This window comes from Rousettus aegyptiacus, unplaced genomic scaffold (genome assembly GCF_014176215.1).
Source record: "Rousettus aegyptiacus isolate mRouAeg1 unplaced genomic scaffold, mRouAeg1.p scaffold_m13_p_8, whole genome shotgun sequence".
In the NCBI taxonomy this organism is placed as follows: Eukaryota; Metazoa; Chordata; class Mammalia; order Chiroptera; family Pteropodidae; genus Rousettus; species Rousettus aegyptiacus.
In genome coordinates, this window is record NW_023416311.1 from 94,509,410 (window position 1) to 94,537,353 (window position 27,944).

The 27,944-nt window shown below is 45.4% G+C and overlaps 1 protein-coding gene across 7 annotated transcripts in view; it reads right to left on the reverse strand.

The window, feature by feature from the left end:
• The window catches only part of PDZD2 (PDZ domain containing 2), a 311,190-nt gene that overhangs the window by 108,973 nt on the left and 174,273 nt on the right, over positions 1 to 27,944 (reverse strand). Inside the window, exon 1 of one of the 7 annotated variants that reach the window (XM_016138289.2) lies at positions 8,129 to 18,871. The exons of the other annotated variants lie outside the window; for them this stretch is intronic. The gene's annotated coding sequence lies outside the window, so the exon portion shown is untranslated. Of the gene's footprint in view, positions 1 to 8,128; positions 18,872 to 27,944 lie in introns of those variants that run through there. 7 annotated transcript variants of the gene reach the window in all.

Sequence of the window (27,944 nt, forward strand, 5' to 3'; positions counted from 1 at the left end):
TGGGTCAGGACTGGGGGCTCCGGAGTTACTACTGAAAGCTGCTGGGGCCATGGAGGTACAGTGACGCCTCCCCCATACTCTCTGCCAACGACCTTTCTCAAATTTGCAAATGTGTACAAAAATCTTACAAAGATATACAACTTGCGTCATCTAATTACACACTTAATAAATCACCTGGGGGGAGAGAAGAAAGCCATACACAGTGCTCTGAGCGGAGCATATGGTCACGAGGCACGAACAGGGATCAGATGGTAAATCCGATTGGCTGCAGGCGGGCAGCTGCGGTGTCCTGCTCCCTGTGCACCTGGCACGCACCTGGAACGCACCAGCCCCAAGAGCTCAGGGCATGGCCCCTCACAGGGCTACAGCTGCAGCAGCTTCCCTGGCAAGGCATTCCCCTGACAGAGGCACCAGGGAGACACACATCTGCTACCACGCCCTTTACCCTGGGAGTGCGTCCCAGGCCTGAGCCTTCCCCGTATTCACTTCCCAGCCTGGTGGGTACTGTGGGCTCCAAAAGACCGAGCACAGGACACTTTGAAGCAGGTGAAGTCTGCTTGTCTTTTGAGATTCTCTGACTTCTGTCTCCTAGGACATGTCTTCCCACAATAGAGTGTTACAACAGTTAAACTACTTCCTACAACTAAGATCGAGCACAATTATTGGAAGTTTGGAAAACACAGACCTTTATTTGGATTACTGTGGGCTACAGCCTGACTACTCTGAATTTGTTAGAAATACAGATATCTCAGGCTCCTCACAGATCTACTGCATAAGAACCTGCATTTGATCAAGTTCCCCCTGGTGATTCACAGGTTAGAATACACCCTATCGGTCTGAGTTAATATTTTTCCCCTGGTAAATTAAGATCTAAATAAATATAATATGGGTAGTCTTTAAAACAAGTATTTTTTTTTTTAACTATTTTTACACTATGGACCTCTCCAATGTCTGGTAAAGTCTCAAAATAATATTTTTAAATGCATAAAATACTTAGGATTACAAAGAAGACCAATTATGTTGAAATACAATATACATATTTAAAAATGTATAATATAATATCAACCCATGTGCTTCTTTATTACACATTAGGTAAGAATACCTAGCAACAAGTTTATTAACTGACATATTTTCAAATAGTAATGAGTGTAGATGACAAATGTATCATTTTTACTGTTGTATCATTTTTGCATATGTATCATTTTTACTGTTGACAAAGGCATGGGGACAGCGAATATTGTGTTTTGTGGTCTACATTCATTATTAAAGGACAATTAAATTTGAGCCATAATTTAGTGACGGTAAACATTTAATTTTCTTTCCTTCCAGTTTCGCAGCATCTCTCTGAAATCTATTAATAGAATCTAGGTTCAGAGGAAGAGATACTCAGGGAACAGATGTTGCGCCCCTAGCTGTCTGTCTGTCTGGTCTTAAGTTTGGGCACAAGCTGGTCAAATCATTTCCTTCTCTGTTCCTGCATTTGCCCTTTTGGCATACGTCGGCTGGCTTCCCCAAGAGTTCCTACCACAGAGCTAAGCTCTAAGATGTTTAATAAGCACTTCCGATCGAATCCTGTAGGTTGGGGTCTAAATATTTCTGAAATAGACATGCTAGGCTACATTCTGAATCTCATTAAGCAGAGTAACTAAAATCCCGTTTCATAGGAAGCTGTCTTCTCCATCTATCTGCACAGGTACTTCCAGATAGATATGGATTTAACATAAATTACTGACACTGAGTTTGAAACATTCCCCCTGCTCTGCCAGTGAGCCTGGGGCAGGCTCCCTGTCTCTCAGATCAGAAGCACCTTTTCGGGGTAGTTTTCTTGCCAAGAATAAGCAACACTTCCCACAGCCATGTCAACTGTGGTTCGCAAAATAAGATCCATTTTCAGAAAAAGCCAGAATCAATTTGTCCCTGAAACTCAGAGTCGTATGTCCAAGGCATCCACACTGCTCTCTGCAGGCCATTTTCTCCTCGCACTAGGCAAAGTGTCACGAAAGCAAAATGGAACTGATCGGCCTTGGGGAGTTCATCTGACACTCAGTTTGAACTCTCACAGAAAAGTTGCTACTGCACAAGGAGGCATTTCTCTAACAAATACAGTTCACGTGAGCATGTCTGGGCCACATGCTTACAAAAGAGAGGGAAGACCTACAAATTTGAGACACAGTCTTACATGAAGGCTTTTGCTCACAACTAGTCATGTCTCCAGGTCCATGTGAGTGACATGAGTTAATTTCAGCTTGCAACCCTTCTCCTCAACACACACACACACACACACACACACACACACACACACACGTCGCTCGCACTTAGCTTTTCCCGACTTGGGTTTGTTCACATGAAAAAGATTTCTAAACCTTGCATTTTGAACATCCTACGATGAGTCGCTTGTATTATCTTTATCTAGTTCTCCACCTACCCTGGTTCAAAGGCTGGTAATCTAAAACACAATCATAAGAAAGAAAATAGGCTGGACATAGAGGACACCTCACAGATTTGAGAGTCGACCTGTGGATGACGAAAGTCTAGCATAAAAAATCATATCAGAGTAAAACTGATTTTAAAAATCAGCACTGTGTCATTCCCTATCAGTGGGCCTAGGAAGGTGACTGACTGACCGTATGTAAGTTTGACAGCTCAGCTTCAAGACTGCTTAAATTTTAAAGTAACCCAGATGTTGCTGCTAAAGATGAAGAACCCAGGGTAAAATGCCTAAAACTGATAGCAGATTCTCGCCCCATTTTGAAATCCCAATGGGAACAAGTGTCATTAATTAAGTCACCGGAACACTATAGAGATGACTGTTTCTCCTAGTGAGAGCTGAAATGACTCCACTCACTTTTAAGATGAGCTGTTAAATTTTTGTTATCCTAAGAAACTCGTTAAGAATGTCTAATTAGTTACAGACATACAATGTCTAATGCTTCCGCATTATGAAAACAGCAGGATTTCCGCCACACGAAATTGGGTCGGGCTGCTGGGACCCCAGTAAAGTCTTCACGCACAAAGATGTCTCCAGGTACATTGCTCAGCTCCTGCGTTTCCTTCTCCCCTAACATTCTTTGACTCACTTGAGGGAGAAACTGAAGTCGAGCAAGTTCTAGCCTGTAAAAAGGATTGTGCAAAGAACTTAGCTCCACAAACCCAAACTGCATCCTCCATTTCTGCCACCTTCTTCCCCACAAGCGCTGAGAGGTAATTTTCCGTTTCTCCTCCAGGTCTTTATTGCTCCCGTGCCAAAACTGTCTTGCATCTGTTACAATAAAACACCTGTGATGTCTTCCAAAGTCAGCAGCGTACTGCCAACACTCAACCCTCTACTGCACGCAGCCCGTCTGAGAACTCAAGTCAAAGCGTTGTGAGGTGAAGTTGAAGCCGAGGCGGGGTGGGGGGGAGGGGGTAGGGGATTCCTTGGAAGGCAGACCCTCCTCTTGCTGAGGGAGCCAGCCAGCAGGAGAAAATAAAAACCCTTTTGCTAAAGGGGCAGAAACAACAGCAAAAGGCAAGATTAAAGGTTTGCTCTTCCATCAAGAGCATCATGGCGAATCTTGCGATTCGTGCCTTTCAAATGAAGGTCAAGTACAGTACCTTTGAATTTTCTCTCACTCCCACCCCTAGGATTGGGCACTTTCATGTGTGCTCCGATTTGAGTGGGAATTCTCTATAATTCACTGAAGGAGCACTTCTATTTTTGCAGGGGGAGGGAGCAGAGCTTGTAAGGATGTTTGAGTTTTTGTTAAAGGGGCAAAATTTGGGGAAATACAATGTAGAAATAGAAGGCCACGTATCTACCCTTTAAGGGAATAATCTGCAATTGCTGCTTAGCTCCACGGTCTGAGGAGTCTCACTGAAATAGTGGCCTTTTAAGGGAACTGACTCTCAAGGGCCACCCTGGCCCCTTCTTCGCCCTTGCCCTACTCTGCCGATTTCCAACTTAGTTTCCATTTTCTAGTTTAGGAAGAAAAATAGCGTCACAATTAGAAAAGCAAAAAAAATGGTCTAAGGGCATCTTGCTTTAAGCCAGCCTGGTAGCCTCCAAACTTCAAAATTACCGAAAATACAAACTACGGGGCGACCCTTCTCCTTCAGCGAGGCAGTCACTGTTGGTCGCTTCAGGGCTGCGTTCCCCTGGTGCATGTGAGCCACGGTGGGATCCCTTGTCCAGGAGCAGATGATAAAAAGGCAGGCAGATCTAGAGTCCCAGGTCAGTTGCTGTCATGGTCTGACTCATTGTGCAGGGCCCTTGTATCTAAGCCAAGACTGTGCACTCACGTCATGCCCTACCGAGGCCACCTGCAGAGTTGCAGCATGGCTGCACACCCATGCACACCTGGATTTAACAAACCAAGGCCTCCTGGGGCAGATGTGTCTGCAGGGACAGTAAAGCCATCAGAAGACCTCCGGTGGGCACCCAGCCTCCTCCTTTTGCCAAGCAGAGCAGGTACACGTGGAGGAGGCATGCTGCCATCTTGTTCCCCGGCCACTGGGGAAGACGCAGAGCTCCAGCTGGGACCTCCGGTGTGACGGGGATGTCACACTGCAGGAAATGCATAGAAATCATGTTTGGAAGTGAGAGGGCACATTGCCTGTATTAGTTCCTAAGAGGGACACAACTTGTACGTGAACATGAAGCCGTGCAAAGGGATCCCTGGCCAGCCACTGAGACGTGAAATTATCGATCCCCTTTCACGGACGTGGTTGCAAGTTTTGTCTTTGTAACTCAGAATCATAACTTCTTTTTAGTTGACCATTCTTCTCCTCTAGGTTTACATGTTTTTGCACACATCAAGCTCTGTCTTTTATCCCATTTACCATCAGGAAAAAAGCTAAGAGGTCAGACTCCATCTCTGTCAGATCCCAATGGGAGGGGGCAGATGCTCCAACTTTGAGAATACTTAGCCCTTCCAATATTCCATAAATAAGTTGGCTAATTAAGGGCTGCTCATGGCTTGTACTCTAGCTCATGATCCGAAGACTTTGCCTGCCTAATTGTTCTGTCTCTTGAGCCAGCTTGATCAAATGCCTCAGAAGTGAAAAGGTCCCTCTTGCTACTTTGAGATACCAGGTAGTTCTAGGGCTCTGAGATGCACACCAGTGACTCATGCAGGGAAAGAGGTTACTCATCCTCTAATCAAGGCCTTCTTGGGAACCCAAAGCTGACCCTTCACCCCAGAGCCTGCCCCATTGAGTCTGGCCGCACAGCTCCACACCCCTTTGTGCAATCTTGATAAATTCCTTCACATGATGCGATTCCTAACCGCCCCTCGCTTCTTCGGGAGACCAGGCCTCAGTCTCTTTGGCTTCCAGTTAAGTTTCAGCAGTTATGCAAATCAGGCTTCTGATGGTGTCTGAAACACCAGGGCATACAGGAATAGCAGGTTGCTTAATCTCTAAACTCAGAGCCAACCCCCTTTCTAAATACAGACAAAGGTGTTGCCCAGCTCATGTGATAGGTTAAAAGACCCACCCACGCCAGCTCTGACGACCTGCCTTGTCAAGTGTATTGCCACCATCTTGTTTTCCAGGCTCACACTCCGCTGGGGCACCATACTATTCATATTTTCATCCTTCCTCACTTGTTTGCATCCATCGAACTAGGCCCCACCCCCATTCTTCTCTACTGACAGCATCTAATTTCCAAATACAGGAGAATAGATGGCTGACAGGTTCTGGAGATAAAAAAAAAAAAAAAAAGAATTAAATCAGCCATTTTATTTTTCTTCTTAAACGACTCTTTTTTCGTGAACACTCTCCTGTGTTTCTGCGATGGACAATGGGCTTCCTACAGAAGTCCATATCGGGCCTGCAGTTTTGACAGAAGAGCAAAGTCACTCGATTTTCCTCTTGCCTTATTAGAAAGGACATTAACAGTGAAATACTGTGCTGGTTGAGGAGACTACATGTTCAGGGCCAAGGCTGGGGAGACTACAGCAAGCTTTCTTAGAGAGCAATAAAGAAACGTTGTTCTAAATGTGAGAAAACACGACAGTCGCTTATTACAGAAAACATCTTCTTTTCGAAGTGGCAACACTAAACAACTTAGATTGTAGAAGTCTGGCCAGCACGCACTCTTCAAAAGAGAGAGAAGGAAGCGATCTATTTCTGTGCAAGCTTGCAGAGTTTCAGTCCCCATCAGCTGCGCTCAGCAGGAGGCACAGTCAACCCATGCGGCCTCTCACAGGTATCCTCAGCAGCATCTTCGCCAATGAGGAAGGAGAGAGGGTGAAAATCCAACTGCGGACACGTAGTTCCTTTCTATGCATACTGCAGAAAACCTGCAACTTCCTTGCTCCGAATCTGCCGTTTTGCCATTTAACACGGACTGAGAAACTAAAACCAGTTTGCAAAACAACCGCTCATGCAGCCGCTGAGGACTTAACGAACTGTATCGACCCATTTGATGGATCATACTGCTGGTGAATGATATTAATCAGAGGTCAGCAAACGTGTTTCTCTAAAGGATCAGATAGTAAATATTTTAGGCTTTATAGGCCATATCTGGCTTTGTCCTGTATTCTTCTCTGTTTCTTCAATGTTTTAAAGCATAAAATACATCCTTAGCTCCTGAGACATACAAAAAACAGACTGGGCATCCTGGACTTGAGCCACAGGCCAACATTTGCTGACCTCTGACTGCTTCCAGAATGGACCCTGGAAAGGAGCCTGTCCCCTCAGCTCAGCTTAATTCACTGCAAACAGCACCTGGGACAGACGAGTGTGAAAGGTGGGAGACAAAGGGGACCCTCCCAACAGGTGGACGGCAGGTAAGAAAGACCGCAAGTTGGGTGTGGTGGTAGAGGTTCCCCAAAAGACCACAGGAGGGGCTGCTCCCCCTCCCCAGACACTGAGCTCTAGCTGAGGAAGCCTGAGAAGTCATGGAGAGACAAGGAGACTTGGGATAAGGTACAGGCTTGCCTTGACTACGCACAGGCATCTCCCAACTCTCTAGACCCAAAATGCAAAGCCACAAGGTTTGGCCACCACTGCAGGACAGCAGCCAACCAAAAAGCAGTAAGCAAAGCAGCTCTCACTTCGGCCTTCTCAGACATACCCCTGTGGCTGACATGGCTTTCTCAAAGGCTCGAATCCAGGAGTGCGGCATTTCAGCTGGCTTACTAAACTGAGATAAGGTTCTCCACCTAATTCTGATGCTCTCGTCACGCTGACCATACTCGACATTTCCGACCTACTCCGGGTCAGCTCACTTTCCCAACACTCTGACCACTTCATTCAGGGGGATCCTTGCCAAGTTATCCAGTTGCCTATCAGAAGCGAGGCCTGGGAATGAATGGTTCAGAAACCCAGGCTTGTGACGGTCTTTAGTCTGTTACGCTTCTCTTCACACAAGCTCCAACAACAGAAAGGGCGCTCAGGGACTCCGCGACAGCCGCGGGAAGCACAGACCAGTCTTTAAATCATCCTCGTGTGTGGCTACAACCTGTGGCCCTGGTCATTTGTTTGTTACTTCTGAGTTTGAGGATGTCGCCGTGACCATTTCCAACCCTCGACCCCTCATCCCGCCCACCCCCTGACAAACATTCAGGATCCACGCAGTGCTCTGCAATTCCCTGGCTTAGACGCTGAGCAGAGGCAGCCTACCTTAGCGGGGAAAACATGAGTACCTTCAGGTTCCAATCTGGATCCCAGTCAATTCTGGATATTTCACAGCTGTTATACATCCACCTCCTTTTTTTACGAAAGCCAGCAAAAATTAGCAAGCACCTTGTTGGCTCCGAAGTATGAAAGTACAGCAATTGTCAAGCCTGAAAATGTCGGTTTCTGGTTGATAATCTTAAAAGTATTTGTTATAAAACAATGTCTGCAGTTCATTTATCATCTCCCAATTTTTAAGTCAGTTTTAACTTAAACACTGCATGATTGGGAGTGATTTTTTTAAAAAGCAACCCCTACAATGTAACTGTTGTTTGGTCATCAAACCAGTAACAGAAAAACTCCTGTTTGGGCAGATATCAGCACGATTCGGGCTAAGTCTGTTTCTTATGTCAGCATTATCTAATCATGTCTCATGTACATTTTTGAAAAAGTAAACCTTCGGAAGACAAATAAGTTGTGTTCAGAGAGAAACTACGCTCCTCTCCGCCGCTCAGGTCTCCCCTCCTACCTGCTTCATGAGCTGACCAGGTAAGTGTTCTTCTTGGCGCTTCGCAGCCACTCGACTAGGACAGACTCCAAAGTCTGCTGTGGTTCATTTCCCCGCTCCATTCAGTTCTTTAAAGTCCTCGGTTATTAACTATCAACAAAAATGTGAGCCATGCCAGTGTGCGCTCCGACTTCCTGCCAGCTCTCCATGCTACCTAGCTCAGGAGCTGATTCATTCTCTCTCTCTCTCTCTCTCTCTCTCTCTCTCTCTCTCTCTCTCTCTCTCTCTCTCTCTCTCTCTCCTCCTCCCGGCTTCTCCTCCTGAGCTCGAGGGCCCCACCCACAGCACTCAGATCATTTTTCATTTATGAGTGCATCCAGCTAAACTGTGTTCGTAAGAGAAGGAGCCAACACTTGCCTTGTGAGCATGTTGAAACCATGCTGCTGGAAATGGCTTTAATTTTCTGGGAGTCTGGGGGTGAAGGGAGCCAGATCCTGGCAGAAGTCATGGTGGCTTCCTCCTGCAGGTATCTGCAGTCACCTCTTGTAGCAGCAAAGGATGCACACCTTGGTGATGAAGTCACAATAGCTTTGTTATACAGACACGCCCAAAGCCCACTGAGGGGCACTGAAGATTTCAGGCATGAGACAACAAAAATATACCAAAATGATATTTCACGTACGCCAAAAATGTAAAGCGATGGTGCTGGGTCAGGAAACACCTGATGACCTAACACTTCACAATGAATTAAATATTTTACTTTGCACTTGTTGAAGGGCCGGGAATAAAAACTGAGACTTTAACTAAATCTACAACTTTCCTAATCCAACAACATGTTTATCTTCCATTCCAGATCACTACTAACAAAAAGAGATTATCAGCCAGCCCTTGAGAATACTTACTCCTGCTAGAATGTCAGCAACTACAAAGATGATTTGATCTTACCAAGATTTTCTCAGGAAATAGAAATTTTAAAAATAGGCTTCCTAAAACCAACACACATATATACTGTGACTTTTACTATGTATAAAATTCACCATATTTTGTAGCTGGAGAAAAAGGGATCTTTCATGACCCATCGGTCAGAGACACAAACCCCAAGGCCTTCAAGGTAGGTATGAAATTTTACATGAGCTACTTAAATGGGAATGTCTTGCTACTAAAATACGCATAGTCCCTGAGCAGCTAGTCATTAGCAACAAACGAGCAGCAAATGTCCTCTGCCCGTGTGCAGTCATGTCAGGTCATGCTTCCAGAAAACCAGGAAGGACTTTTAGGTTTTAGGATTAACGTGTGTCTTTTTTGATCTATTCATTTATTGTAGAGTTTTATCCCACATGGATAGGCACCCTAAGAACCCCATATTGTTATAAGCTTGCCCCAATCACCATGGGAAATTCTTCAATCTACAAAACTGTTCTTTAATTTTTCTTTTATTAAAATGTGATGACTTAGTAGTATCTGGATTTAAAGTGTGTGTGTGTCTCTCTTTTTAATTAGATGGGTAAAATGTCTCCTAAAAAGAAAAACGTGATCCAAATGGGTTCTAGTTATCCGAATACCCTAACACCACATCCTTAAAGAAAAAAAAAAAAAAAAAACAGGCAAGTTTTTTTCTTTGCAGTTTCTCATTGGCCAGTTTAACAGACAAGAAAGAGAAGCAAGACACGAGGTCACTGGTGTGGACATAACGTTCCACTGGGGAGGCAGAGAAAGAGCTGACGGGAAGATCAGCGGCTGGTCCCGAATCCACGCCAGAAACCCCGGCCCGACTCTTCACGTGCCGTCCTGGGGCCTGAACGCTGATCATGGGGGCAATTCCGGGGATGTACGTTCTCAGTTTAGAAACGTGGATTTTGAGTTTAAGCTAAGGAAGTCCGTTCTTTAAATTTTTTTAAAAGAAGTGGGGGAATGGGCGGGGGTTGGGGCGTTAAAATTTTCTTGGCGCATGACCAGACTAGTTTTGGTCAGAGATAAAATTTGCCTACAAAACATTCTCCCCAGTATTAGTTTGTGACATGTGCCAAAAATCTATGGTGAAACCAGTTATTCCACCTCTTTGCTACATTCTCTCAACAAAGGGCGGATAATATATATCGTATAATTTTGCTTTAAGGGGAATTGCTGCTACATTTACTCACAAAACTAGCCATGCAGCATGTACCAGAACGCAGCAAGTACCTAAGCCATTAGAAACATCTGACCACCCAAGGTTTCGAGGCAGGTGAGTTTTTGGTCAAAATGCCCATGGTAGTAGGCATCTGGAGCTTTGCTTCTTTCTTACCCGCCTGGGTTCCTGGGCTCAGGAGACTGTGCCCTGCTGCTCTGTGATCTGGGAGGGACCCCCGGGGACCCCCAGGATTACTTAGTTCTACCTCTCATTGTGTGGATGTGAAAAGACGATCAGAGATTGATGAGGAAGCTCGCCACGGTCACGGTACATTAGTGCAGGTACTGAGATGGAGATTAGGACTTCGATCTTCCCGATTCAAACTCTAGGACAGTGCTAGGAGGGTGTGTCGACCTTCATAGCCAAGAACTCCTGACAGGGACTCAGGATGGCTCTCCAGCTGTCACGAAGCCTGGCCTAGGGAGTTAGTTAAGACTCTCCCACGAGCACAAGGAAGCTGTGGTGCGATTCCAGCAGTCCCAAACAGAGAAAGGGATCACCAGTATCACAAAAGCCAGTGGACACTTCTGGGTTCAAACCCAAAAGAACTGAAAGTGGGGACATGAACGGCTATTTATAGAACCATGTTCATAGCAGCAATACCTGAAGGGTGGAAGCAACCCAATCTGCCCACACTGACTGATGAATGGCTAAACAAAATGGGGTAGAGATATGCAATGGAATATTATTCAGCCTTAAAGAGCAAGGAAATTCTGCACATGCTACAACAGGGATGAACCCTGAAGACATTGTTAAGTGAAATAATCCAGTCGTAAAAAGACAACTATTGCATGATTCCTCTTAGATGAGGTACCTAGACTTGTCAGATTCACAGAGGCAGAAAGTAGACTGGTGGTTGCTGGGCGGCAGGGAGAATGTTTAGTTACTGGTTAACGGGTATAAAGTTTCAGATTTACGAGATGAAGAATGTTCTAGAGATGGATGGTGGTGAGGGTTGCACCACAATATGAATATACATTGTGCCAGAGAACTATACATTTAAAAATGGTTAAAATGGTAAATTTTATATTATATATATTTTAAAAAGTTAACGGAACCTGGATTTTCTTTACCATTTCCCTTCGGCCAGTTCTATGGCGATCACGCTTCATATTATTAACATGACCAAGTGATGATTACCGCGCGCATGAAGTTCATAAGTAACTGGAAAACGGCAGGAAGCACTAGAATCCACTCCTCTCTTTTCCCCATCTGCTGGTCCAAAATAACTCCCAGAAAGTCAGGAACGCAAACAAGGGGCTCTGTTTCCACAGCCTGTGACGGCGGATGACAAGGCTGACGCTGACGGGGAACACCCTGCAGCTCGTGCAAGCGGGGAGAGCCCTGGCCTGGAAGTTGGGAGAGGTGGCTCCCTTCCAGCTTCTGCGCCAATGCAGGGAGGTCCGCAAACACTCCCGAGAACGCTCCGCGCAGCTAGCCTGTTCTTTTCCTTCATAAAGCGCTCTCCCCTCACCTCACTCGACTTGGACAGCGTAGCCTGATACTGTCATGCTTTTTTGTTTGGGTCCTTAACTGCGTACAGAACTGTGTCTTATCTGTCGAATCTGTCCATTTAGACCATACGCCCTTGATGCGTAGAGACGTTCTCAGCTCTCTGACCGGATCTCAGTCTCTGTCCTTGATTTCCCGCCTCGCTCCTGGCAGGCCAAGGTGAGACCTGGAGGGGCACCAGCATCTCTCTCCTCCCCGCTTATCCGCTCTACATCAATAGCAACACCACGAAGTAAGACTGGCCAACTTCTCCACCTCCACCGCTCTTCAGAGTTTCCACTGCAGACCCTGGACCACCTCCTACCCCGCTCTAGCTGGTGGTCCTCCAGGCGTCTCAAACTCAGTATGGCCTAAGATAAAACCTGTTATGCTCTCCCTCAAACCGGTGCCTCCTCCTGTGTTTCCTCTTTTAATTAATGCCAATCTCCAGTCACTCAAGCACAAATCGGTCACCCTTGACCCCTCTCTTCCCTTCACATTTGGTGGTTAGGTCCTGTTGACTCTCAAGTTCTTAAATCACTCACCTGTCTCCTTCCATATATTGTCACATTTTACGGCCTTGATTCCTAACTCGTCTCTCTTCCTCAGTTGTTTACTCCTCCAACCAATCCCACACACAGAGATATCTGATGACAGGGATATAACGCCTGCTTGAAATGTGCTAATAATTTCTCATGGCCCAAAGGATAAAGCTCTTTGTGTGGTACCTAAGGCCATTTCCAACCCAGCATCATGAAACACGCTGGCTACTGCTCTTTTTCATGTAGTATCTATGCCTTCGCATACACCAGGGGTTCTCAACTGGGGAAGAGTCCGCCCACTGCAGGGAGCAAGAGGGGTTGCTACTGACCCCTAGTGGGTCGAGGCCAGAGATTCTGTTTAAAACCCAACAATGCACAAGACAGCCCCTTGCAACAAAGAACGAACCACACTGCTTCTTAGAGCACTGGGTTACACTGCATTATTACTATGACAGCTTCCCACTCTAGGGGCTGAAAGCATAAACATTCAGGGTACAGAAAATCAAATGAATGTGAGAAGCAGGTTGGGCAAACGCAAAAGGGGGTAATGAGGACTGGAGCAGGCATGCCATTCCTAAAGCATTCAGAGTCCAAAGTCCAAAAGCCCTGAGCTGAACCACACAGCGAGGGGATGGGTTCATAGCTTCCCGAGGCTCGTGAGCATGGGCGGAAGGGCTGGATCAATGTTTATTGAACAGTTAGTTCCCTCTTGCATTTCCCTTCAGAGCCCAGTATACGCCTAAGTTCCAGTAAATAAACAGAAAGATGGGACAAAACTCTTCATCTCTGATCTTTAACACCGTTTCACTGTCCTTGTGAATTTCCTTCCCAACAGTTCTTTCTTTGTAATCGTTCTAACAACTTTACTCTAGGTTTTCAAAAAATGCACTCTACACAAAATACCAGTTTGAGAAGACGCTTTCGGAAGAAGGACTCCAAGGTCAAGTACGTTTGACAAGCGTTGCATACTAGCTCTCCCTCTGGTGCGGCCAAATGTTATCAAACAGGGCTCACTCCTGCCTTTTTATAATGTAGCTTATAAATAGGAAACGACTTCTTTGAGGACTTTTAGAAACACTCTCAGGGATTCTCCTGGGCCGTCTGATCTGTCCTCCCTTTAGTACAGGGCACTCTTTGGGTCTAAGTTTCTCAATTGTGTGCAGAAAGTGTCAGCTCTTCTGACTCAGTCTCCGTCCCTCAGGCTGGAACCGTCTGCTCCTCCTCACTGTTCTCATCTTCAGAGCTTGCCTCCACATCTAAATGAAAGTGGGCATGTCAAAATCGGCCAGTTTTCTTCAGGAAGGAGCTCTCTCAGGTAAAGATGGAGGGAGGCAGTGAGAGTTACACTGTGATAAGGGAGAGAAACCAAATAGGAAGTGCACACCGGAATGCCCCAGGACCTGGGTCCTGGGCAAGGACGCACTCTCTTAGGGCTATCGGTCACCCCAGGCCATTGTTTTCTGAATCAAGGCCCATTCGTGAGGATTAGGCCAGGCCATTAAACAAAGTTATGAGTGTTTCTTCTGGACATGGATGGAGAAAAAGACCAATCACTTTTGGGCAAGAAAAATCAAACTTCAGAGGAACAGAAAGTCCTTGAGTTATACTACCAAGTACATATTTGATAGAATCCTTATGGAGAGCTGGCCCAAACATGTCCTCACTTCAAGGCTTGGCACCTCCCTGTCACCTAGCTAAGGACAAACGGCTTTGACCCACCACCAGAGGCCTTAGTTATGACATAAGCACTCAGCCCCCTCATTCTAGTTTGGCTTGTCAGTCCAATCAATCCTTTGAATCAGGAGTAGTTTCTCTCTTTATAGAAATGAAGACATTTTTGGTTTTGGAAACTAAACCCAGCCGATCACAACTTGAACTCATTCCCAGGAATCCTGACACAGACCAGGCCCTGAAGGTTGGTGGTAACACACTGAGCTGCGGCCAAGGGGACAACTGGTTGCCTTAGCCAATGCCACCAGCAACCTGCAGCTTGACACTCCTCTCTAATGCCTCTAAAGGCCCTGGGATCGCTAAAAAACAGTTTTTGTGAGCATCCCTGCAGCTCATTCCCCAAAGCTTCAGTATGTGGTCTAGTTGGTGTTCTTAGCCACGTCTTAAGAACAGAAACAGACAAGTAAGTAACGAGTGTCTCCTCTAAGCACACATGCTGTGCAGACTCGCTGAACGCTGAGCAGATGAGACCCTGTCCACATGAAGATTCCCACCCCTGCAGGGCAACGTGTGCTAAATGGGGAGTGATGGATAAAGGCAGGAGGGCTCCGGGATACCGCAGGGAGGCGTCACCATGGGCTGATAATCAGGAGCAACTTTCCGGAGGAAGCAGTCTTAAGTAAAGCCTTGAAGGCCGCTCCTAGGTTTGACATTTCCCATAATTCCATGCTTCCCCACCTTGTAGATAAAAGTGGGTTACTCCTTATATGGTTGCTGCACCTGGAGACAATTACATCTAGCTCAACTCACCTGACTTGGCACCACCACAGTAAGCAGAACATGCCAAACGGCAGGCTTGTTAACAGGCATTCTGGAAAGAACTGCTGTCGGCCAGGCTTGGGATCGATTGCTGCTTACACTGCCAGGAGAATCTTGAACTGAACAAGAGTGACGAATGCCACCGTCACAATTCCACTAAGATGTCACATGAGGAAACAAAAACTAGGGGCAGGGTTTGGGATCGCCGGCCCTTTATATTTTACTTTGCTACACTGACATTGTCAAATAATGGAAGTGTCGCCATTCACTTGGTTTCCAGAAACCGAAGGCCACGTGGACGTTTAATTATCCCGTAACGACCCCACTGAGTGAGGTGCACCCCAAATACACCTAGATTGTAGCGACACGTACCAGAAGGCTGAGAAGCAGGAGGCACGTGTTTTGGGTGTGGTTCCCATGCAGCAGGAGAATAAGCTTAAATTCAGCTCTTGCAAGGTGCTAAGCGATCAAGGGGAGCCGATATTACTATTCTGCTTTGGTCACCTGAACACTCGACTGAGTGTGCACACCATGTGACTGGGCTCCGCACCATGTGACTGGGCTACAAGTGCATTGCAGAAGGGCTGGTGAAACTTGTGTCAAGTGGAAATATGTTTTTTTTTCAAAGCAGTTTCCGTGACTAGCCAGCTCCTTCCCGCCCTGTCTTTCTGCTTTTTTTGTAAGCTTAACGGTGTCAACGGAATTCCCCGTGGTGCTCAGAGTTTAAAAGGTTTACTGCACCCAGTCTGTAATTTCCAGATCTCAAAATAATTCCTCTTAAAAAAACACACACACACAGTCTCCCAAGCTAACCAAGTCTGCAATATGATTAAAAATTACTAGCCTTTCTTACTTAAGTAGAGAAGGGTGGAGTGAAGCCCTTGGAGGGAAAAAAATTATCAAAACCCACAATATGTCTAATGACACATCTAGGCTCAGCTGTTCTTTCAAGGCATTTCTCATCTCTACCAGGAAGGACCTTCTCTTGGAATCACGTATGGTGTTGTGGAGGTAGGGCCTCGTCCTACAAAACCCCGGCTTTCAGAAGCCTTGGTGAGGAAGCTGGGTCACGTATGGAAATTGCTTTCTATAAGCCTCCAAACAATCAGTTATTTGTTTCTCCCCCTTTTTTTCCCACAAGAAGAATTTCTCTAAATAATTGGAGGAGATTTCCCATGGGAAGCAGGCCCATGGTGACTTCCAGGTCTTAAACTTATCTAAAACAGTTTAAAAACAAAAGACACAAACAAGAATGTGCCTGGCGAGCCTGTAACAATGCGAGTTCTGGCAGTAAGAACGGCAGCCAAAGCATGAAACTTCCAGTTCCTCAGAGGAGAGTGGGCATGTGAGTCGAACCTCTCTGGCTTGTACTCAGCCCACTAAGAATGTGTGGTTCTCCCGGCACTGACCAATTAAAGTTTAATTTTTAAGACCTATGGGGCGGGGGGGAACGTTTGCACAGGGCCTTCATAATTTAAGTAGTGAGGATAACATCGGATTCCAGAAGAAAATAAATAAACTGGGTTCAAAAGCTTCAAAAATTTCTCTAGCTACAACCATTTGTGCACAGTGAACGCACAGATTTCAGCGGGCCCGCAGAGGGCTGGGTGTTTCACAGAGCACTGCAGGTTGATGGCAAAGAGTATGAAATCTTAAGACAGCTTAAGTAACTTCTCTAAATCACAGGTAGGGGAGAGTTGACAGTCAAATTCCAACAAAATTAGGTCTGCCTGTTCACAAATCTTATGTCCTCTCTGCTCTGGCGCTAGATTCTTAATGCGTCCCGTTTGTCACAGAGGGTCTGAGTCCTCTATGAAAACCTGGGTGGGGGGGGGGGGGACATTGTATTTTGTGAGAAGAGAGGGAGCTTCAGTTAGGCAACCTTGGATTAAACTCACCATTCCCTGCCCAAGCTAGGCAAATAATGCACAAACATCTCTATGCCTCACCTTCCTCATCTGAAAAAGTGCCATGCATTTAGAGTTATTGCTAAAATAGGTAATGTTTTAGACCATCCCTGTGCTGGCCATATTCTGGGCATTCAAAAGGTCGTGGTAACAGTGACCCTTGCATAAAACCTACTCTCTCCACCCCCATTTCTTCACATTTAAGAGTCTTCTCTGCTGCTTTGCCTTATTTAGATCACCTAACCGAATTATACATGGCTGGTCCTGGTCCCCAAAGCCCCTGGCTTAATTGAAAGTGACAAAGGGGAAAGTGGGAGAGGAAAGCTAAGTGTTCAGTGGAGGGCGGTGTTAAAAGACCCAGAAGTCAGCTCTGCGTGTCCCCCACAGAGCTGCCAGCTCCAATCAGGCCACTGGTTACTTGAAAAGAGGAGGAAAGAGGGATCCACGTGCCGCGCAGGGTTCTCCCTGAAAAGTCGCAGGGAACACCCTCACGGAGTTCCACTGAAAAATACCTTGGTCATCTTTCTGGGTCACCGCTGTCATCAACAAGATCGGGCCGTCCACCTAAGAGCGTCCTCTGTTTCATTTTCCAAATCATTTCCTGTCTAATTAGGGACAACCTGGTTTTTTCCTTTTTTTTTTTTTTAAATTGATGAAGAAATGGAGGGGAGTGGGGTGGTGGCCAGGGGAGAAGCATAATGACTAAGGCTATTCTAAAAAATCAAAGGAGAAGCCTGAACTAACATTAGGAGCTACGCTATTTAAAGTGAAGGCTTATCTCTGAGAGACCCTGGAAGTCCTCTTCTGTTCTTGCCAGAGGCTCACTATAATGTACCTTGGCAGAGAATTCTGAAATACCCAGGATGATGCCCAGGAATGATTTCCAGATGGTTCCTTCTCTGACTTCTCAATCCCAGGAGCTCTGTGTACTCACCTGGGCTGGCTGCATGTTATACGTGGGGGTTGATATCTGCAGCCGAACATGCCATTAACCTTTCACCCAGCTCAGCACCTCCTCCCCACAAGGTGCTCCCTTTGGCCTCGTGGGCATCTCGCCTCTGAGCTCTTGGGAAATCCTTGCAGAATTTTTTTTCTTTCTATACATCCTCTGTGGGAACGGACCCTATTTTTATCTCCTTCCTAGCTCTCCTTGGCCGCAGGTTTACGACATTCTCTACCCAGCAGGTGTCAAATTCCATAAATGTCCCAACCCTGTGACTCTCGGAGCTTCTCTGGATCGAACGCAAACTCATGCCCGTGGCCACCGCGCCCTCCGGCTGGCTGCCCGCGTCCGTCCCGCCACACCACGGGTCCCTCTTCCCTCCACGGCAGGCTGCCGCGTGCTCGCCCTCGCTCACGCGCCCCTCCCCGTCGGTCTTTCCCTCCCAGGCCAGACACATCCTTTCCACATGTGCCGACAGCGCTACTGAGTTTATAAGCAGTTACACACAGACTGCACCTCCCCTGGGGACGACTAGCTCAAGGACCCTTAATAAATACTAATTGATATTGATAGCAGGGGCACACCTCTGTCCTATTTCACCCTCGAGTAAACTGCCCCGTCAATCCTGGGGCTCCTTCCCTCCCCCAGCATCTGGATTTAAGTTTTATCTCCAGCCAAGAGGAATGCTCTCGACCCAGGGACGGCCAGGCACAAGGTCTCCGAAGAGGTGAAATCGGTGACCACTCAGGGATCCTTGAAGAAAACCACCGAACACGCGCAGCTCACAGCCTTGCAAAAGTGACGCTCGGATCAGAGCAAGCCCAGTCTAAACTCAGATGGACGTGAATCAGGCCATCAGGATGTATCAGAAGGCACAAGAACGCCACGCCTAGCTCACACGCTTCGCTTGCAGGACCGGGACAGCTGGTGGCCCGGGTCTGAGGCAACAAGAAGAAGGCACAGGAGCGCTCGTCCACCTCTCGCTCCAAGGCACTCAGGGACCGGAGTGGGAGTGGAAATCGGCCTCTGTACTGAGCTGAGGGCACACAAAGGCGCCCTCCTCTTATCCCACGCTCCTGCAGCTGGAGCGGAGAAGCCAACCGACAGTCTCGGGATGACACCAGGGAGATGCGCCTGCTCCAGGCGGGGCAGCCACCGCGGTTACATGGGCACCAACGCCCCGTTCTCGGATGGGCCAATTATGAAGCCTTTTACTATTATTATTATTATTATTATTATTATTATTATTATTATTATTTCTTAAACATGGTGTTCTGCATCTAGGAAATGTCCAGGAAAAAATAAAATAGATTCCAGCATAAAAAACGCAGCTGTTGGCCTTCCAAGGATTCGGTCTAGATTTCATGAGCCACGTGCGGGCAACAGGAGCACATACGGGGCGCCGCACCCTCTTTCCAAAGGCTCTGCGAACACGTGCACGTTGAGACGCCTGCGGCCCCTGCCAGACCCACCGGCAACCCATTCTCCTCAACAACAAGAGGCCCTAAATCAAGGGCTTCTGGACAAAGCGCTGGTCTGAAGGCGCCCCGCACAGAGGGAAATTTCCCCGATGACACGTGGAAACGGCACTGGGCTCGGAGAGAGGCCAAGTGCTCACTCACCTGTCTGCATACTGCTTGGCCCTTTCATCTATTTTTCAAACACATGTCTGAGAAGAATAATGTTTTGTTTTGGCCTAGGATAAGTGTTGAAACAAACAAACAAAAAATTTAAAGATCAATTCACACACACACACACATACACGACAGGCACATGAGAACTCCCTTTCCCTCACATCGATCTCCAGGCTCTGAAACTCTCCGGCCTGTACACGGATCAAACGTGCGCGCATGAGCCTTCGGGGTGTTTCAGGGGTGTTTCAGTAGAACTCAGGGAGAGAGCAGGGCTAGTGCGGAGAGGTCACCTGCCTCTAGGCCACGACGTGCAGATACAGACAGGACTCAGACGACGATGGTTCTTTCGGCTAAGCGCTCAGAGCGGAGCGGCAGGAATACAGGGGACCCCCCGCCCCCACCCAGCTTTGGCTTTCGGTGCCTCTTCAGGCAACGCCGCCCAGCACAGAAGGTCTGTGGCTGGTTAAGTGGGGAGTACAAACAAAATCCGGGGGAGGCCGCAAGGTTGGAACTGATCTAGAAAGGGCCACAGACGCACAGGATCACCGTTTCCTCTGCACGGACTTGACAGCTGCAATCCCAGAAAATTTGGTGGTTTCGAGTGAGAGAGATTTTCCCAACTAGAGTGTAGGTACCATGTTTCCCCGATATTTCTTTGCATTACCGCACAGTTCTGAAAATGTTCGACATGCCTTCTATTTGAGAAAGGTGTCCCGTGAAGCCCCTGCTAGGCCTTTCACAAGAAATAGGAATTCACATCCGAAATCTTGCCTCTCCCCCAACACGTAGACACGTTTTTCACCACTTGAGTACATCTCGGTGTCCTACATTCTGCTGAACTCCACCTCTGCGTATGCTAATCCCCACCAGGCTCACTGTAAATATTTCATGCCACCCCCACTTCCCTCGCGAGCTCGTGTCAGAATTACTGAAGTTGCAAGGAGGAATTCGGGTCTGCTTCGGTGGCTTTCTATGTCACTCCCGTGTTAAGGGGCCCTGTGCGGAGCGTCGCTCCAGTTCCGGCTGAGCTTCAGCTGGAACGAAGTCGACCTTCGTCACTGAATTGCTGCCTCAGTTTCTTCGTCTAAGAAAACGGGATTGGCGATGGGGCACTAGCTTTCATCGGGTTACTCTCATGCGTCTGTCGGCTGAAAATTTCAGTTGTCCCCTGACACGTGTCCCGTCCACTTAGAAAATGTCCCTTTCCAAACTGAGATCCTTGGGTCAGGAACGGCATCTCTAGCATGAATCCCCGGGAATGGCAACGCAGTAAATTTCTGTCACTAGTGATTTTAATTTACAGAATTCCAAGTTTTTAAAGCTCTGGAGCTGTATGCACACGTGTGCCACCTGAACCAAGAATTTTCCCAGCTTTGCGGTGCTGGGATCACGGGGCCTTCGACAAGGTCACCAAGGCATGTGGTGGTTGGGTTGGTGCCACTGAAGAGTTATGGACATTGACGTCTGCGTCACTGAGGTGCAGGGAGTCACATCTGGCTCCGGCTTTCAGCAGGAGAGAGGCTGTGGGTGCAGAGAGCGGAAGGAGAAGGACCCAATTAAAATGCAAACGGTTCTTCCGCTTGTTGCTGCTAAATGAACTCTGAAGGAAAATTAAAGCTAGTCCCTGGCTAAATCAAGACTTCACGATGACCAGAAAAATGCAAACTAAGGTCCTTGGCGACTTTATCTGTGACACTGTGCATGCTCCAAACCTCAGTCACAGTGAACAGGGAGTTAGAGAATCAGGTTTAGTTTTCTTTCCCCGGTCATCCTGAGCCTTGGATCTGCTTATTCACCTGATGATATACACTACCCCTGTAATTACTGAACTAAAGACAGACAGAAACCCACACTGGTAGCAAGAGTTGTGGGGTGAATGGCCCCACGCAGTGGGATTATGGCTTTTTAAAAGGACTAGAAGTTAAAAATTTGAAGTTGTGTGCCAGACACTGTGTCCAGAATAAACACTTAATTGTTACAGTAATTCTTAAGGTCTTTGTGTTTGTATCTTTCCCAGTTTTACAGACTCGGTAACTAGTCAGAGTTATGAATTACACTTGCCTGAGGTCATCCAAGTTGACAAGCAGATCGTCAGCTAATTCCTGGGTTTCTATTCCTTTCACTTCTATACTATTCCTCCAACAAATTTTCCTTGAGTCTCTATTATTTTTGGACCTCGGGCCTCCGCATGATGCTTTTCCTAAAAGCAATTGAAAACCTGAAGCCTAAAAGAAGTACACAGAATCTTTCTTATACAAAAGAAAGACGCTGGCCCTCTTCTCACAAGTGAAGTTTCTTGTCATGGAGTTCAGGATGCGGGACCTGGCACTGTTAAGAAGCGGGGATGGAAGCCTCTGCTGCTCAGGGGAGCACCCTGCCACGTGATGACCTCCAGTTAGTACACCCGGCTCCAGAGGAGAGGATTCTGCTGTGAAAACGTAACTTGGGAAAACACCGTCGAGCTAGACGAAAGCCTCCGGAGCGAGTTTCCTTTCCAAAGGTGAGTAGTTTCTCCCAGGCGGACCCTTGGGGAAGGCCACTGTGGCTGTACTGACTGCAGAGCAAGGTAAACCGGTCCCAGCACCCCGAGGAGCATGGAAGTGTCGCTCTAGCCACCAAGGTACTAGCTGCTGAGGACAAATACCACCCATCTTGTCCTCGTGTGGCAAAGCCAAGGTTAGGGCTCGACCAGGGCGAGTTAAGTGTGGCGGACACTGTATATTGCTTCGTCAACTCTCATTTAGTGGAAAATCGGGAAAATATGTCTCATATTCCCTTGCAGACAGAGTGCAGACACGGGAGCCTGTTTTCACCAACCGGACCTGGACGCAGAAGTGCGCAGGGGTCGCCCACTGAGACCCAGCCTGAGGTAAGTGCCGTGGAAGAGGGGTACAGTTCTGGAGTTTTCTCCCCTAAAGTCCCAGGGCCGAGCAGCGAGCCAAGGCAGCGTGGTTTTCCTGCTAGAACAGTCCCACCATGTGGTTTGGCTCTTTTCCTGGCTCCACAACATGCAGCAAGCCTGACGCCTGGTCCCGCCCAGAAATTCTGTGAACCATCTAACATCCTTTCATACATCCCTTTCTGCTTAAAGTAGCTACAGGAATTTCTGTTGTTTGTAGCCAAAAGCTCTGCTGGGCTCAGCAAAGGAGAAAGCGGAGAAAGGAGAGGAAGCTGGAAGAGCCCATGTGTGCTAAGTCAGGGGCTCCAACACCCAGGGCTGTGTCTCCAGAGACACTACGTGGGGTCCCCCACAGCGCACAGGCTTTAGTTGACTGGACATAGGTTGAAATCCCTACCCCGCCACCCAGTCTTTGCATTGTGCTAGACAAGTTTCTCGTACTCTCTGAGCCTGTGTTTGCTCATCTACAAAATGGGAACAATGCTCTCTACCTTACAGGGTTGTAGAGGGAATAAAGTTAGATGTGCGTCATCTGCCCAGGACAGCGCCCAATGATGATCAGGCGTTTCCGTCTTCGCCAGCTGATCTGGCTTATGTGTTAATACACAGATACGTACCGCATGTTAAAATATTTTTTCCCTAAAATTATCCTTACAAGAGGACACTGTCTTATATTGGAGTCTATGTAAGTATGTCATAAACCATTCTTTCCAACTACTTCAATTTCGGTGGTGAAATACTATTTAGAGATGATACAACCGTCTAAGACTCGATGCCAATTTTAGATGCTTACAGAAGTCATAATTGGTTTAAAATAGAGAGGGAAAATAAATTTAATGGTAAATTGAACAATGACTCCTCAGGGAACTGACCTAAGAGTCGGAGTCTCTTGCAGCAGAATAGCATGGAGGTTAAAAGCATGAACTCTGGGGCTCTGGAGCCGAGTTTGACCCCTGGCTCTACCTGACATGGGCTGGGTGACTTTGAGCAAGTTACCTGAATGCTCTGGACCTCAGCTTCCTCAGTAAAATCAGATAACTGAGGTGCTGTTCTCACAAGGTTGCTCTGAAGAGTGAATTAATTAATTAATACATATGAACCACCGATGACCGTGTTTGGCACATAGTAAATGCATCCATGAGTTAGTCTCAGTTATAGGATTAAGAGGTGGGAGAATTGTGCCAGGGTTATGTGACTGGATCCTTGTTGTCTTAGATAAAAGATTCGGCGACAGTCCTATACGCGGGTATAAACATTGCTGTCTCTCAAATAACGAAGATGGAAACGAAGGTGATTAACCCTGCAAAACTGACTTAGGTGGTATAAAATGTGGTGCTGAATTGGAATAAATTTGCTTTATAAACTATAGAAGTGGGGAGAGGAATACTCAAAATTAATAAATCATTTAATTTTTAAATGAGATTTTAAATGTGTGTGAATAACAGATTTAGAGACAGGCATAACTATTTCATGTATATTGCTGTATTAATTTTACACTGAAATGTGTCCTATTAGTATACAAAATATACTATTTAATATGTATATTGATGTTGGCCAAAAACCGTGTTATAGATGACTTTGCTTATGTATGGAACTTGTATTCCACTCTGTATGGTAAATGAAAATGTTCTTCTCTTTCTAATCAGCATAGAAAATATAAACTGCTGTCAAGAAGCATCTTAAAACCTATGTCCCTGCTCCCTTAAATGTGTGCTCTTATGACCCCATTCCTGCTTTTTGCTTAGATTTCAAACAGAAATAAGTAGCATCAAACCAAAATAAAATAAAATGGAAGGAAAAGTAGAATATCTTCATGTGTCTTAAATAGAGGCAATCACCAAAATGGATGAGCATGTCACCCAATTGTATCTACCTGACACCCTCATTATGCCTTCATTTTCTTGAGAGAAAGGTGAGGATAATAAAACCAACTGAAACAAGATTTTCTACATTCATGAAGCATGAAACACAGACGCATTATACTTCACAGGCTCTTCTCGCATCGCTACTTCACTAGAAATAGAGGAGGAATTCACCCAGATGTTCCATACCACGTAGTTTTAGTGGTTCTCTGTAAGGCAATGCACAATAACTTTATCAGGCTTGTCAGCTAGAGCATTTGTAGCATTTATGATGTATGAAGGGTAGGGAGCAAGACCACTTAAAATGCTAAGAGATTATAACTAAACAGTCAACAAAGACAGTTGTCTATTCTAACAAAATAAATCCCTTAATGTTGACCTTTTTCTCAGTTCTGTTCGTGATTTCAAACTCACGCTAACCAAGCATTCTACCAGAGGTCTCAAAGTTTATACATAACATTAAATATAATTCTTGTCGGATATCAAATTATCCAAATGTGGAGAAGTCCAAGCGTTCTGTTCAAGACACTGTAGGTGGCTTCATAATTAATAGATTTCTAAAATCATTGATAAAACCAAAACTAAGTAGATATCAGTATCACAATGGTGTATTTTACTTGTGTAGAATTTCAGTTAAAAAGACTTCAAGTGTACATTTAGCAACATATCCTTAAAAACCAAGCAGAGTCACTGATGTTAAAACAGAGATGGAAAGCAAATTTAATGGTTATACTGTGAAGTATAATGCTTTCTGATGTTAGCCCAAGAATTGGGGGTGGGAAGGTAAATACTACTTTAGTAGATGGGCCATTTGTTGCAGGCTCTGAATGGGTTGTTCCAAGCCTTTCAAGTTGTCCGAAACATAATGAGTCGGTGCTGCCAAAAATCAGCCTCATCAGAAGGCACCCAGTATTTGAATAAAGCTGCTTTTACTCTGGGAAGCTCTCAGCAGGAAGGTGTTACTCTGTCTTTAGACGACACATCTCTGACCCAGGAGAAGAATATGGAGAAAGCCAGCATGAGGTTTTATTTAATGCTGTTTAACTAGGGGTCTGCTGGGTTGGAAAATGCAAACATCTTTTTGTGATAGACTGAACTCAATCCCAAAGGGGTAAAACGCATGCCAAAAGCATTGAGGGATATTCCACCACCTGGCTTAGTTAGAAGAGGAAGAAAAGCAACCTCAGCATCCTTGGGTTTTAGGTAGAGAAGGTGAGAGATTATCAAGCCAAAGACTGGGTTTGCATTCCTTCATCATGTAAGATAGGAGAGTCAACAGCCAGCATCGCCTACCATGTACGTGAGTAAAGATCAACGATGTCCAATAAGAATACAATATGAACTACATATGAATTACATATGTAATTTTAAATGTTCTATTATCCACATTTTAAAAAATTAAAGAGAAACAAATGATATTTTAAAAAATAAAAAAGGAGAAAAGGACACGGATCGGACTTAATCCCTTAGGTAAAAATAGGCTCAACTTGTATAATTTTATAGGCTGATTTAAAATATAAGCAGCAATATTTAGTATGTGTGGCTCTTTTTCTGATACTTAATCTTCACCTCAGCTTTACTCAGTCTAATTCGGTGTAACTGTGCCCAGAATTCTTTATCTGTACCCTTTCTAATAACATTCGCCATCTACTGCCTTGAGCTAAACACCAGGCTCATATCCCGCACCTCAGCTACAAAGGGATGATAATGACATCCCCTTGTGTTTTTCAGGCAATACACTGGCATGTTTACAAATATTGGTTCATTTAAAAGGCTCTAGGAAGAGAGATCTGTTATATTTCCTTGATGGCAGCCATGACCAGCCCAGCCTTACGCATAGTAAACACTCGGTAAATGTTTGGTAATTGAATGATTATTGATTGAAAAAAAACTTTTCCTTGATTTTTAACATTTGTGGCTGATTTTATTAAGTTAACCTTCACCAATTTGTAATTTGAAGAAAGATGTAGTAATTTCTTATTAATAACTAAGCTTGTAAGAAATGATGTAACTCAATGTTGAATAAATATCTCATGAAAAAAGACTTACTGGTTATTATTTTGCTGCCCTTTGCTGATTTGCTTTTGTGTGTACTTTGGCTCATTAAAACGGATACACTTGAAATAAATGCACTGCTTTAAAATATTCAAAAATGTATTTTTCACTAATTTGAAATAACTTTTTCTTTCCCCACTTATTTTTTTCACCTCTAACTTACATAATAATGTTTAATTTTTATTTTTGAATTGTAAGAGATTTTCCATTCCAAATATAAGTCCCATTATCAGATATATGACTTGCAAATATTTTCTCCCATCCTTTTTAACAAATGGTGCTGGAACAACTGGGTAGTCACATGAAAAGGAATGAAGTTGGACCCTCAACCCACCGTGCACAAAAATTAACACCAAATGGATCATAGACCCAAAGGGAAGAGTTAAAACTATAAAAACCAAAAAACTAACAACTCAAGAATAAACGGACAACCCAACTGAAAAATAGGCTAAGGTTCTGAACAAATGGTTCTCCAGAGAAGATACACAGAGGGCCAACAAGCACATGAAAAGAAGCTCGACATTATTAGTCACCAGGAAAACGCACATCAAAAACCATGAGGTATGTCTTCACGCCTACTAGGACGGCTACGGTAAAAATGCAGATAACACCAGGTGTTGGCGAGGATGTGACGGGAACATAAAAGAGTGTGACCACTTTGGAAAAGTTTAGCAGTTATTCGAAATGTTAAACATGGAATTATGTGACCCAGCAATTCTGTCCCTAAGTATATGCCCAAGAGAAATGAAAGCATATGTTCACACAAGAACTTGCCCATCAATGTTCACAGCAGCATTGTTCATAATAGCCAAAAAGTGGAAACGACCCGAATGTCCATCGACTGATAGATAACCTGTGGTATATCCACACATTAAACTAGTATTTGGTGACAAAGAGAGATGAAGTACTGGTACACGCTGCAACAGGAATGAATCTTCAAGGCGCTATATTAAGTGAAAGAAGCCAGTCACGAAAGGCTAGAATAGGACATTTAGAGAGACAGAAAGTAGATTAGTGGTTGCGGAGGCCAGGGCGATTGGGGGGATTTGGGGAGTGACTGTTAATGGATTATAGGGTTTCTTTTTTGGGTAATAAGAATGATAGTGGTGATACTCACACAGCCCTGAATACATCATACACACACACACACACACACACACACACACACACACAATTTAATCGTACATTTTAAATGGGTGAGCAAAACAAAACTCAGGAGAAAGGTGCAGGCCTGTGGATTGCCCAACGTGGAATCTATCCCTCACAAAGGCATTGAAGATTGACTGAGGGGAAGTACTAACTTCGCAAATTTTAAACACACAAAATCAAGACAAACGAAAACCATCTAGGTGACAAGGTCACCTACTCTCACAGCAGTTAACTTAAATGCACATCTTAAATGTCTGCAGGTAGAAAGGTTTTAGAGGGGTCAGCTCTTGCCTCTAACTCCCCATCCCCTTTTCTAAACTGGCTAATGTTTGACTAAAACTAGAGAAGATTATCAAACTATTTTTAAATAAGAACTGTAAGCAATTGTCCAGGAAGATTTATGAGAACATGTTTTCATTGAAAATTAATAAGTAAAATAATCTAAGCATTCTTGCTGTTTTTTTATTCCTTCTCCTTACCCCACATTCTCATGCAAGCACAAACATTTTGTGTCCTTATCCTAATGAGTAAAGGAGTCAATACAAGCAAGTCCGTTTTATATGTGTGTGTGTGCGGGCGCGTGTGTGTATGTGTGTAATAAAACTAACTGTTCCTCAAGGTCATAATTAAGAGAGATAGCTTCAGTACTCCTGGAGCTCATAAAGCAGTCTACCTTCTGTCCCCCAAGAAATAAC